The sequence below is a fragment of the Papaver somniferum genome, chromosome 10, assembly GCF_003573695.1.
Source record: "Papaver somniferum cultivar HN1 chromosome 10, ASM357369v1, whole genome shotgun sequence".
NCBI classification, from domain to species: Eukaryota; Viridiplantae; Streptophyta; class Magnoliopsida; order Ranunculales; family Papaveraceae; genus Papaver; species Papaver somniferum.
Genome location: NC_039367.1, coordinates 35013501 through 35026649, shown reverse-complemented (window position 1 = coordinate 35026649; position 13149 = coordinate 35013501). Strand labels below are relative to the sequence as shown.

At 34.7% G+C, this 13149-nt stretch overlaps 1 long non-coding RNA gene across 5 annotated transcripts; it reads left to right on the top strand.

Annotated features, from left to right (window-relative positions):
- Positions 1–8102: 8102 nt before the first annotated feature.
- Positions 8103–11963, top strand: LOC113319585. 5 transcript variants are annotated; one of them, XR_003345661.1, is made up of 9 exons: positions 8103–8552; positions 8802–8860; positions 9005–9548; positions 9670–9729; positions 9916–10022; positions 10548–10689; positions 10934–10999; positions 11095–11179; positions 11318–11963. It is a non-coding gene; the product is annotated as an uncharacterized LOC113319585 (long non-coding RNA). The 5 variants fall into 5 exon arrangements; XR_003345660.1 differs by having other exon boundaries at positions 9660–9729; positions 11594–11963; XR_003345658.1 differs by having other exon boundaries at positions 9660–9729; positions 11587–11963.
- The last annotated feature ends 1186 nt before the right edge of the window (positions 11964–13149 follow it).

Here is a 13149-nt window from a genome sequence, read left to right as displayed (position 1 = left end):
GTTTATGAGCTGATTAAGATTTAGGTATAAGTACTTGAAAGGTATGGTTCAATTGTTTTAATAAATAACCAGAATAGAAAAAGGATTGTACCATTTTCGTGACTGCAGTACCCACAATATCCCAAGCTTTTTGATAAAAACCGGCTTGAAAGCCATCCGATCCTGGTGCCGCACAAGGTTTAATTTGAAAGACAATATCCTTGACCTCTTCAGCATAAGGAAAAACCGTCAAATTTGAGTGTCTTCTTCTGTAACACATTTGGGGATAAGTGATAAGAAATCTGCATCCATTGGGTGATTAGAAGAATTATATATTGACTGAAAATATTGAGCTAGAAGTTTAGTGATATCTTCCCGACTTGAACACCGAATGCCTTCATCATCTTGAAGGGAATCAATATGTTACGTCTTCGTCTATAGTTTGCTTTTGAGTGAAAATATTTGGAGTTTCGATCTGCAGACTTTAAAATATGTTCTCTTGATTGCTGGAAGAAAATGATGTTGTAAACATCATATAACTCAGTCAATTGCTCATTCAACTCCTGAATATGATGTTGATCTTCCTGAGAATCCATAGCTGCCTGCATTCTTGATTGAGTATGATTTATCTTGTCTGTGATATCTCCAAAACTTGTAGCTGCCCATTGTCTCAGAGGAAATTTTGTGGATTTAAGGCTAGTAGCAAGTTTATAAGCATGAGAACCTTGCACATTAATATTCCAGCTGGATTCAATGATGTCTCTGCATTGAGGATATTTAAACCAGAAACTGTAACACCGAAAAGGCCATCAACTACAGAGAAAATAGTTGCGTCTGTCTTCAGAATCCGAATGAAGTCTTTAAGTCGTTAACCTATAAAGGTTTTAGGAAAAAACTAGGTTAAAGGACAATCGAGTCTAGCCACAACTAGTATCATACATGAGGTGTGGGGATTAGGTTTTACAGTTGCTATATTTCTCCCTTATATAGCCTTGAAATCAGGGTTTGAAAGCTTAGAAACAAATTAATCAATATTCATTTTTAGATGAAAACCTTATTTAAGATTCAAACTAAGTTTGATCAAAACCAAAAAAATATCTCTCCACCGTTAGATGATCCTAGATTGTTACATATAAATGAAATATATCTTCATTTAGATATGGGTAACCGTACCTAAACGTGTATATTGAGTTGGCTCTGAAAAAGCGGGGGTCTAATAACCACACCCAATATTTCGCTTAGAAATCTGTATGAACTAACTCAAATATACTTTCAAGAGAATCAACTAGACTCAATCTTAATAAACTATATCAAAGACTTATATTATCATGATCTCTCGATTTAATTCTTACTCAAGCAAATAAAAATCTGCGAGTCTAATTAAATACAAGAGAGATATCTTGGATGGTACCAAAGACCAATATCCAAGTGTCAATCAATGTAAATCAACAACCAAAGGTTGTATATTCTAATTGATTGAACTTAACGCACAACCCGTGATATTTCAATTATAAAACAAAATATAATGCGAAAAAGAAATAACACAGACACCAGAAGTTTTGTTGACGAGGAAACCTCAAATGCAAAAATATCCCGGGACCTAGTCCAGATTGAACACACACTGTATTAATCCGCTACAGACACTATCCCACTACAAACTAACTTCGGTGTGGACTGTAGTTGAACCCCAACCAATCTCACACTGATCCAAGGTACAGTTGCGCTCCTTATGTCTTTGATCCCAGCAGGATACTACGCACTTAATTCCCTTAGCTGATCCCACCCACAACTAAGAGTTGCTACGACCCAAAGTCGAAGACTTTAATAAACTAATCTGTATCACACAGAAAAGTCTACGGTAATAGATAAATCTGTCTCACACGGAAATACCTACGAGTTTTGTTCCTTCTTCGATAAATCAAGCTGAACAGGAACCAATTGATAACCCAGACTTATATTCCCGAAGAACAGCCTAGTATTATCAATCACCTCATAATAATCTTAATCGACGAGACGAAATAAGATACCGTGGAATCACAAATGATGAGACGAAGATGTTTGTGATTACTTTTATATCTTGCCTATCAGAGATATCAATCTCAAGCCAATCGTTATGATTGTACACAATTCGATAGAAATAGCAAGATCAGATCACACAATGAAAAGAAAGTAATATCGGTCTGGCTTCACAATCCCAATGAAGTCTTCAAGTCGTTAACCTACAAGGTCTCTATAGAAACCTAAGGTTAAAGGAGAATCGACTCTAGCGTATACAACTAGTATCACTCAGAAGGTGTGGGGATTAGGTTTTCCAGTTGCTAGAGTTCTCCCTTATATAGTCTTTCAAATCAGGGTTTGCAATCAATGTTAGCTTAGTAACAAAGCATCCAATATTCACCCTTAGATGAAAACCTGATTAGATTCAAGCTAATATCTTTCAACCGTTGGATTGAAAACTTAGCTTGTTATACACAAATGAAATGCACGTTTTAGGTTTGTGTAACCGTACCCAAACATGTACATTCATTGGTCAACAATAGTTAGCTACATGAGCACTTTCATATCAACCATATTCTTATTCACCATAACTAGTTCAAATGACTCAAATAAACTTGTTATAGAGCTGTTCAATTTCTTAGATCTTATAGAAGTATACAAGACACAATCGAAACAAAAAAGATTGGTTCACTCAAATCGATTCATGAACTTTATAGCCACGATTTTCAAATTGCATTTCTTAGTTAACATAAGTATAAGTTCACAAATAATCTTCTTTAGATATAACCAACTCAAGTACGTAGACTAAGTTCGCGGACTTAAGTTCCCGGAATGAGTTTACAAACTCCAGCAGATTTTCTCGGGATGAGAACCTAAGACAGTTCGCGGACAGGGTTCGCGGACTCTTGTTCTGGTTTTCCTGATCGACAAAGTACATATACTTTGTGCTTATATCCAACATTGGTTTTATAATCTAAACTATCATTTCAATCATTGAAACATTCTTAGATGACATTATATGGTTGTTATTCACAAATCATTTTTCGTCAAAGCCATTTTCAAAGTGATTGAAACATAACATGAATTTTGTCACTAGTTAAAGATGAACTTGGTCAAAAAAAACTTACCAACACATATTTCGAGAAATAGAGAAGCGAGATAGACTCGTCTCGAAATAACAAACGTGTATAATCAAAGTTTATATAGCAAAACGACTTTTGTATCAAGATAGGAGATAGAGTAGATAGACTTTTGAGTGATAGATATGTTCAAGTCTTCACATACCTTTTAATCGATGAAGTTCCACCAGTTCCTTGACAAGTTCTTCTTCTTGTATGATGATCGCCATGGAGTTCTTGAGCTCAACTACACTTTCTATCATAGTCCGAGACTTAGCTATAGTAGACTAGAAATCAGGACTTATATTTTTGATCACTAACATTGACAAACATGCTTGATATAGCAACGCATGCGAGTTCGACCGAGCAGTGCTCTAACAGGCCCAAAAATAGCTAATCGAAGTTAGCCATATGAACACTTTCATATCAACCTTGTTCATCTTAACACCTTTAGATCAAATGACTATAATGAATCTAATAGTGTTACTCATAGAGTTGTACAATTGTTTATATTCTCATATAAGTATACAAGACACAATTGAAGCAAAATCGGTTTTGATTCACTCGAATCAATTCACTCGAACCAATTCATGAACATTTTGGCCACAGTTTGCAAAGATTGCATTCCTTATTATATAAATGTATTTGTTCATGAGTATGAAAAATACTTTCTGCCAGTATGCAAACGGGTACGCATACTATCGTTCCTGACCGAACTCAGGTGGAACAGTTTGCAAACGGGTATGCAAACTTATGTTCCCGGACTTTACAGTTAAAATTGTACGCATACAGGTATGCATACTTAGTTTCCGGTCTTGAATTACTTTTGCAACAGTTAGCATACAAGTACGCATACTATACTATATCCAAATAATCTTTATTGTTCTAAACTCCCATTTCATTCATTGAAACATTATTAGAAGACGGGAATTACTTTCTCACACAAACTATAATCTTCAAAGGAATTTTCAAGTGATTGAATGATCAATACGAAACATTCCGAGTCTACATCAAATGACTGTCTCACAAAAATCATATAATATGTTACCAGGCGATTTTCACATGATCATCTTTTGACTTTCATCAAAAATCAAGATGAACGTGGTTAAAGAAAAATTTTACCAACACATATTTCGAGAAAGATATAAGCGAGTTAAAATCAGCTCGAAATATTAAATGTGTATAACGTAAAGTCTATACAGCTATACGACTTAGTCTCAATAGGAGATATAAATAATAGACTTTTGTGTGATAGATGAGTTCAAGTCTCCACATACCCTTTGTTGATGAATTTCATCCAAGCTCCCCTTAGTAGATATTCGTCTTCAATCGATAAAAGCCGTGAAGTATAAAGCTCAACTACACATTTTATCCTAATCCGAGACATAGGTATAAGTAGACTAGAAATAAATAATTATAGTTTTGACAACTAAACTTGACAAACAAGCTTGAGATAGCAACGCTTGCGAGTTTGACCAAGCAGTGCTCTAGCCAAGATAGTTTTTTTTTCTGAAGCATGAAAAGGTTAAGATAGTGTTGTAGGTTCAAGCGAGTCATTTCTGGGTTCATATTGGAGAATGAATTTTCATTTATGCTTTCTAATTGTTATTCTTTACTTTCCATGTTTCCTTGCCAGTTTTCTTCGGCCTTTACTAACATGGTTGGTTTGAGCCGCACCTCAATTATCAAAAGCCGATCAAATTTTTCTCCCACATTGAGTAGAGGAATAGGGCTGTCTAAAATGTATGAAATACCAAAATACTATTGAAAAAGCGGGGGTCTAACAGCACCACCATATTTCGCTCAGAAATCTGTATGGACTAACTCCGAAATACTTTCTAGCGAATCAACTAGACAGTCATCCTCAATCTAGGTAAAAGTATCTCAAGGAGTTAATATCTCTCTCTTGTTTTGATTTAATCAAGCTAATAGAAATCAACGAGTCTATAATCAAACACAAGAAATAACTTGGAGGGTACCAAAGACCAATGTCCAAGGATCAATCAATGATAATCAACAACCAAAGGTCGGATTATACAAACTGATGATCACAACGCACAACCTGTATTATTTCATTTATATAACAAATATAACGCGGAAATAGAATAACACAGACCCCAAAAGTTTTGTTAACGAGGAAACCGAAAATGCAGAAAAACCCCGGGACCTAGTCCAGATTGAATACACACTGTATTAATCCGCTACAGACACTATCCTACTCCAAGCTAACTTCGGACTGGACTGTAGTTGAACCCCCATCAGTCTCCCACTGATCCAAGGTACAGTTGCACTCCCCACGCCTCTGATCCCAGCAGGATACTGCGCACTTGATTCCCTTAACTGATCTCACCCATAACTAAGAGTTTCTACGACCCAAAATCGCAGGCTTTAACAATAAACAAATCTGTCTCACACAGACAAGTCTATCAAAAGATAAATATGTCTCCCACGGATAAACCCGAAAAGAGTTTATTCCGTCTTTTGATAATAATCAAAGTGAATAGGAACCAATTGATAATCCGGTCTTATATTCCCCAAGAACATCCTAGATTAATCAATCCCCTCACAACAATCTTAATCGTATGGTAGTGAAATCACAAACAATGAGACGAAGGTGTTTGTGATTACTTTTTATATCTTGCATATCGGATAACTCTAACGATCTCAAGCCAATCAATATGATTGTACTCATACGATAGAAGATGCAAGATCATATCACATAACTACGATAAAAGTAGTATCGGTCTGGCTTCACAATCCCAATGAAGTCTTTAAGTCGTTAACCTGGTTTTAGAAGAAGAAAACCAAAGGTTAAAAGAGATTCGACTCTAGCACGCCAACTAGTATCACACGGACGTGTGGGGATTAGTATTGCAGAGCTGTTAGATATCCCCTTGTATATCCTTTCAAATCAGGGTTTGTCCTTAGTTACAAAGCAATCAATATTCACCGTTAGATGAAAACCTGATTTAGATCCAAGCTAATATTTCTCAACCGCTAGATCGAAAAATTAGCTTGTCATATACATTTGACTATATGCTTCTAGGTTTGTTAACCGCATCCAAACGTGTACATTATTAGTTCAACAATAGTCTAACCGAAAGGTTAAGCATATGAGCATTTCACACCAAACATGTTCTTCTTCACCATAACTAGTTCAATTGACTCAAATGAACTAGTTAGAGAGTTGTTAAATTGCAAGGAAATCTTATGTAACTACATAGTACACAATCGAAGAAAAAACGATTTGATTCACTCGAATTGATTCATGAACTTTATAGCCACGGTCTGCAAACGCATTCCTTCGTGAAATAAAGATGAGTTCAAGAAAAATCGTTTTTATACATAACCTACTCAAGTTCGCGGACTGGGTTCGCGGACTTAAGTTCCCGGATGGAGTTCTCAAACTCCAGTAGATATTCTCGGACGAGAACTTTCGCCAGTTCGCGGACTTGGCTCACACACTTCTCCGATTATCTTGATCAACAAAGTTCGCAGACTTCAGTTCAAGGAATACATTGGATATATAGCTTAAACTCTCATTTCAATCATTGAAGCATTCTCAGAGAACGTTATACAGTTTGTTATTCACAAACAATTTTTCGTCAGAGCAATTTTCAAAGTGATTGAAACTTATCATGACTTTTGTGACTAGGAAAAGATAAACTTGGTCGAAGCGAAAAGCTTACCAACACATATTTCGAGATATAGATAGGCGAGGTATACTCGGATCGAAATACCAAATGTGTATGATCTAGTCTATATATATAACATACGAATTTTGTATCAAAGAGTAGGAGATAGAATAGATAGACTTTTGAGAGACAGATAAGTTCAAGTCTCCACATACCTTTTAATCGAGAAGTTTTACCAGTTCCTTGAATAGATCTTCTACTTGTATGATGAATCTCCATGAAGTCCTTGAGCTCAACTGCACTTAATATCCAAGTCTGAGACTTAGCTATAAGAGACTAAAAATCAAGACTTATAGTTTTGATCACTAACATTGACAAACATGCTTGAGATAGCAACGCATGCGAGTTTGACCGAGTTATGCTCTAACAACTATTGATGAGTTTAATAATCCTACTAATCTAAAACAATTACAAATACAAAAACCTAAATCATTTTTATTAATAAACATTAAATAATAAACTAAAACCTAATATATTTTAGATGAATATGCATTATGTTCCAGGGTTATGTAACCGTGCACAATAATGGTTCGTCGCGGAAAGTATTCCTTTGATCTTCCAAGCACTTAGATATGTTCAATAATATTCAATACTTCACCATAATTCACAAGTCCAAAGTGATTTTTTGTAAACAAAGTTGTCTTAGAAATATCTATGAGAGTTTTAACAAAATCGAACATAGTCATGTAGAATAGTTCGTGTACTTCTGCTAAACTGAAATTGTGTAGGTTTGCAAACCACTGGCAGTTCACGAAGTCACGCCCAAAGAGTTTGCAAACCTTGGCATTTTGAAAAATCATATTCAAGGGGTTTGCAAACCTACCTCTAATTTCGTAACTCAGATGTAAAGAGTTTGCGAACTTCTGCAGTCTGTTGGATTCACACCGACTAAGGTTTTACATACAATTATCCGTACCTTATGCTAAGTAGTTCTAAATTTCTCATAATAAATTTGAAACATTCTCAATAGCAAAGACAGTATACATTGTTGCTTGGGAAATTTCCAAATTATCAACTTGAAACAAAAATAGTTCGTGATCAATAAATTGTTCTAGTTAACACTACAACATATCCTGGTTTTTGCAACGCCATTGTATTAAGATTTGCAATTTATATATCCTTGCATATGGAATAACGAAAATGTTCGTTGCAAAATAAAATTCGTTGCTTCATTTAATTATCAACTTATGGTAATTGAGTATAATTTGTGCACCGTTGATATAGGTTTGCATCCTGCGGTTAATCTAAATTGGTAATTATAAAGGGTTTTTTGGAATTTATTTTGTTTTATTGTTTTTATTCTACTCGTTAAGTACGATAACACTCGTTTTTATTCTTATCTTCCTCCTCGATCCGAATCTGAGAACCTCATAAATCCGACCTCAATTCTCATACTCAAAGACTAATCCCAACCTCATCTCAAAACCAAAATTAACCCATGTATCAGATCTAAAAGAAAACCCTCTTTTGTAACCCTATATTTAGAGTATTCGTTGATAAAACCAAAATCAAATTCTCATCTCATTTTGGTTTATTTGTTCATACGAAAACAACTCTCATCAGCGAATTAAGTCTGATTTCAAAAACTAATCCTAACCATATCTTTGAATCAAAACCCATCTCAGAATTGGAACCGTAATCCTTTGACATCCCATAATATAATCTCGTAACCCTAGATTAAGTTAAACTTTCTCCTGAAATTAAAGCAAACCCTCTTCTCATATTCGATAGAGATGAAAGTACAAGAAGAAGACTTCACCAGGTAGAAATCATAATCGTTTTACTTGTTTTCGTTATTATTGCTTGATTTTATTTTTTTTCCCCTTATTGCTTGATTCTATAAATATTTTGTATTTCGTATCTTTGTTTGATGTATTTGATGGAGTCTTAAAACATGGGTTTCATTTGATTTCTGTTTTTTGATGTTTTAACTGTTTGTATGTAATGTTGATGGTGTGGTTAGTGCTACATATTTTTGGGTTTAATTGGTGATGGTGCATCATTTTTTCAGTGTTTGTGATAAAACCTTTGAATTTGCTATGAGAATGGATGCTGGTGGTGGAGATGAAGGTAAAAATTGGTGGAGATTTGACTGAAATTTGTAGTTGGTGATTTTTCCTTCTTGTTGTTATTGTTAGTTTTGGATTTTTTTAGCATCCTGCTTTTTTATCACTGTATTGGCTAATGGTACTTGACTATTGTTTTTCTTTTCAGAACCCTCTCATGTCTCTGATCTCGCCGTGCCATATACCAGCACCAATTGCGGAGGAGCTGAGTAATGGTGTTGAAGTTCATGAACAACTGAACAATGAGGAAGAGGTTATTAAGGAGCCTCCTCAAGTTCAACCAGTGAAAACTGAATTTCGATAATTGGCAGAGCCTGTTGGGCCTGTGGTGCAATAAGATGCTCCAAAGAAGTTAGATGCTGCAACTGTCAGTTCCTAACTAACTTATTTTTTAGTTTGAATCTATGTACTTAGTTCCTTATTGAATCACATCACTGATATCCAATTTCGTACGCAGTTGAAAGTTGCGAAAGGGCCAACCACCCATTCTTTTACTGACTTCAAACGATTTTCTGTGCATACGTTTTGGTGCGTTTGTTTTTTATTTATTATGCCATCTCCTTTCTAATGTCCTTCATCCCGTTCTTCATAATCGAGGGGCAACTCCATCTATATTAAGAGCCTGTCATCGACTGCAAAAGACAAACATGTTGAGAATGAGTTCAAGAGTTTTGGAACAATTAAGCTAAGAGGTTTGTTTAATTTTATTAAGTTATAAGTTACAAGGTTTGTTTTGTTTATGCCATCCCATTTTACGTAAACTTGTCAGTTTGTTTAATTTTATTTAATTTACATGTGATCAGTTTGCAACAGGGGTTATGTTTTGGCTTTGTCGAATTTGAACAGTTGAGCTCCATGCAAAATGAAATGAAGGTATGAACTCTGTAGAACTACATTACTTTCAACAAAGATGATTGTTTTCTTTGTGTTTGTTGAAAATTAATGTCACCAAGAAAACTCAATCGCAGGGACCCTTTTTTTTCTTTTTGTGCTTTCTTAGATCGTGGGATGGATAAACTCAATTTTCTTTCCTTGTTTTTATTTTTATGTGTTCACCAGGTTTACAGTGTCATGTTTAGTGGAGTTGATGTGTGTTGCAGGTAAGCATCCATTGAGTACATGGTTAGGGAGCAGGATAAGAATGTTAACTGCAAATATACCAAATAGTGAGTTGTTCCTCTCTGCCCTGCATCTTTTATAACTTCTTATGTCCAAGAGAATATCAAATTTGTGTTTCTCACTATATAAAATGAATCTGTCATGCAGACTTGTTTTTTTTTCCTTCTTGTAGTTTGCATACATCATTTTTGGTTGAGGTACATTGAGACTATTGATGCCTGGAAATTATTAGCATGCTTTCGCAGAAAAAATCCCCGTGGTCGATCCATTGTGTTTGAGAAAATATGCATTCTTATTTTGACCAATGCTTTAAACTTACCTCTAGAACTCTAATTGAGAAGGCTTGAAAGATGTAGTTTATCAAGCCGGTAATATTATGGATGGATTAGTTTATATATCCTGTGATTATGGCAAGTATGGAAAAAAATCTAGGTACATTGTTGGCTGATCTGAGCACTTAATTGCTTCTATATGTAGAGTTAATTAGTTTATGTCCTCTCTTTAAAATATCATTAGTACTTTCATATTTACCAAAGTATTCGTAGTTTATATACTCTCTCTTGATTCTGTAGTGTGTAGGTTGTCTACTCATTGTGCAGAAGGTGGAGAATTATGCTCAGAGGCAGAGTCAGTCTACCAATCACTATAATATGCTGCCTCTACTGGAAGCATAACAATGTGAAAGTTCTTCTAGAATACAGTACCACTGGAAATGTAAGTAACATTTAATTTCTGACATGAACTGGTCACTGGCGTACCTTTCCCCTAAGTTAGTAGCCAAATAATCTCCAAATTGAAAACTTATGTCTGCATATCTTTAGGAGAGAAGGTGCCAAATATCTGCAATGTGTACATTTTTTACTTATGATCACTAATCAAGAAGCTCAACTTGAATTCGTATTTCTAGAAACAATTGTGGTATTTGGAATTAACCTGATGGTAAATCTTGTTTTTGCAGGTATAGGATATGTACTTGATCCAGACTTTTCATATATTTGTGAATATTATGGCTATTCATGAACAAGTATGTATTTCTGGTTTGGTGTATATGCTTTGCGCGCGCAATCTTTGGTAAATTGTATCTTCAGGTTAATATGTTATCTCTTGATGTTGTAGCAGCATTTTAAGTTAGTTGACAAAGAAAAATGGCCAAGGGAGCATCCTCTGACCAGAGGTGTATCTTCAGGTGCATAGCCCAAATAAGGTAATTGTCTTTGCAGCAAACTTGTTCCATTTACAAGAGTACCTTATGCCATAGATCTGTACATGAAATCCATTTTGAAGGCATTACTCCATGGCAATAAGGTGACATTTTGTGTGATATGATATGTGTGCTTGCCAGGTTTGATTGGATGGCCATGTGACCTTCTCTGCTAGTGTTTGTTGGTTGGAATGAACATTATCGATTTTATAGTCATTTTCTAGTGTTTATAATCTTGTATCTCAAATGATTACCCAGCAGATTTGATTTTTGCCCCTCGAGATTTTCTTGTACAATTAGTTTTTCGGTTAGCTCTATAATTGGGATTTTAGGTTATTCCTATGTTCTTCTATTTGCTGGATCAATGATTATATGCTAGTTATCCTCTCACCTTATACTAGTGTACTTAGTTTGCAGAAACAGAACAAAAATTCTGGTTGAGAAGGCTTCAAAGATGTAGTCTATGAATCTAATAATGTTAAGGATAAGTCGGGTTCATTACATCCTTCCTGTCCATTGTGCTAAGTGCAGAAAAAGAATGAGGTTTGCTAATGAATCCCTGTTGTAATACCTTGTTCATAATGGGATTTCGTTGTGTAAGTTCAAACTAAGTTCATAATTTTGTAAAATGTTGCAACGATGAATAATGTTGTGACTTGTGAGGATGAATGATTTTCTTATCAGGTCAGGGTTTAAGATTATTTGTAATACTGGAATTTCATAATATGTATTCTTTTTTAAATTCTGGTAATATATTTTGCAACGGATATATGTTGCTTAAATTATTTTATACGTTGCATTAAATCTAATTAAAGCAACGGACACAAATGTTTAATTAAATTTAAGCAACTTTTGCATATGTTACGTATAATTTGTCACGGCGTGTAAGCAACATACATAAGCATTACTTAAATTCATAGCAACGTAAATAAACGTGGTAAATTGGGCATTTTGGTGTAGTGTAAGATTGTTAAGAATATAAGAACATTCATTGCTTGAATCATATTTTGAGAGTTTAACCAAGACAAACTTGAACAGGAAATTTGTTTTTCGCATTATTAAATATACTAAAATCATAGGACATTGTCTTATAAGATAGAATGGTAAATGCAATGAGTAAATAGGATAAGTCAGTCATCGCATACCTCTTTGTTGATGAAGTTCTTGCAAATGTCTTCGTTTATTCTTCAGTATTAAATATTCGAGGGTTATTCTGTGATTTATGATACTCAACTACCATGTTCAATCCTAGTATGAGACTAGACTTTAGTATACTATAAATCAAGATACAGTTTTATGCATCTAACATTTACCACAAGCTTGAGATAGAAAAATATATGAGTTCGACCGGCCGATGCTCTATAAAGTATCTCTAGGATGAAAAGAATTTGGAAAGCAAATGGATTGTTTACGGTAGAAAACCTTACCGTAACATGTCTATTTACGGTTGGGTTGGCAACCGTAGACAATCTCGGGTAAACCTACGGATGGTTTACCCAGTTGATGGTAAACTAAGGCAGAAAAAAAAGTTCTGAGGGAAAGAAATTTGTTCAGAGAAGTCCATGAAGAAGTTATACTGTCAGTCTAAGAAAATTATTTAGGCGATTTATGCAACTATTTTACACTATCCTTGCACATGTTGGGATTAAGCGATTTTTGGATAGGTTTCAGAACCGTTTTACACGAGATTCGCGCATGGGCACATCAGTACTTGGATACCTATTTAAGGTAGACTTATAATATCTTATAATCTAGAATCAAGCTTCTGGAGAGATAAATAAAAGGAGAAAAATCTAGGGATTGGAGCACTTTTCCATTACCGTAAATATTTCTAATTTTTTATCTTTATGTACCTCATGGGCTTTACTAATCCCTTGAGTAGATAAACTTCATTGTGATTGGGAATGAATTCTAAGTCATAATAAATGATTCAATTTAGCATATAAATCTATTTTTAACTCTTTACATGATTA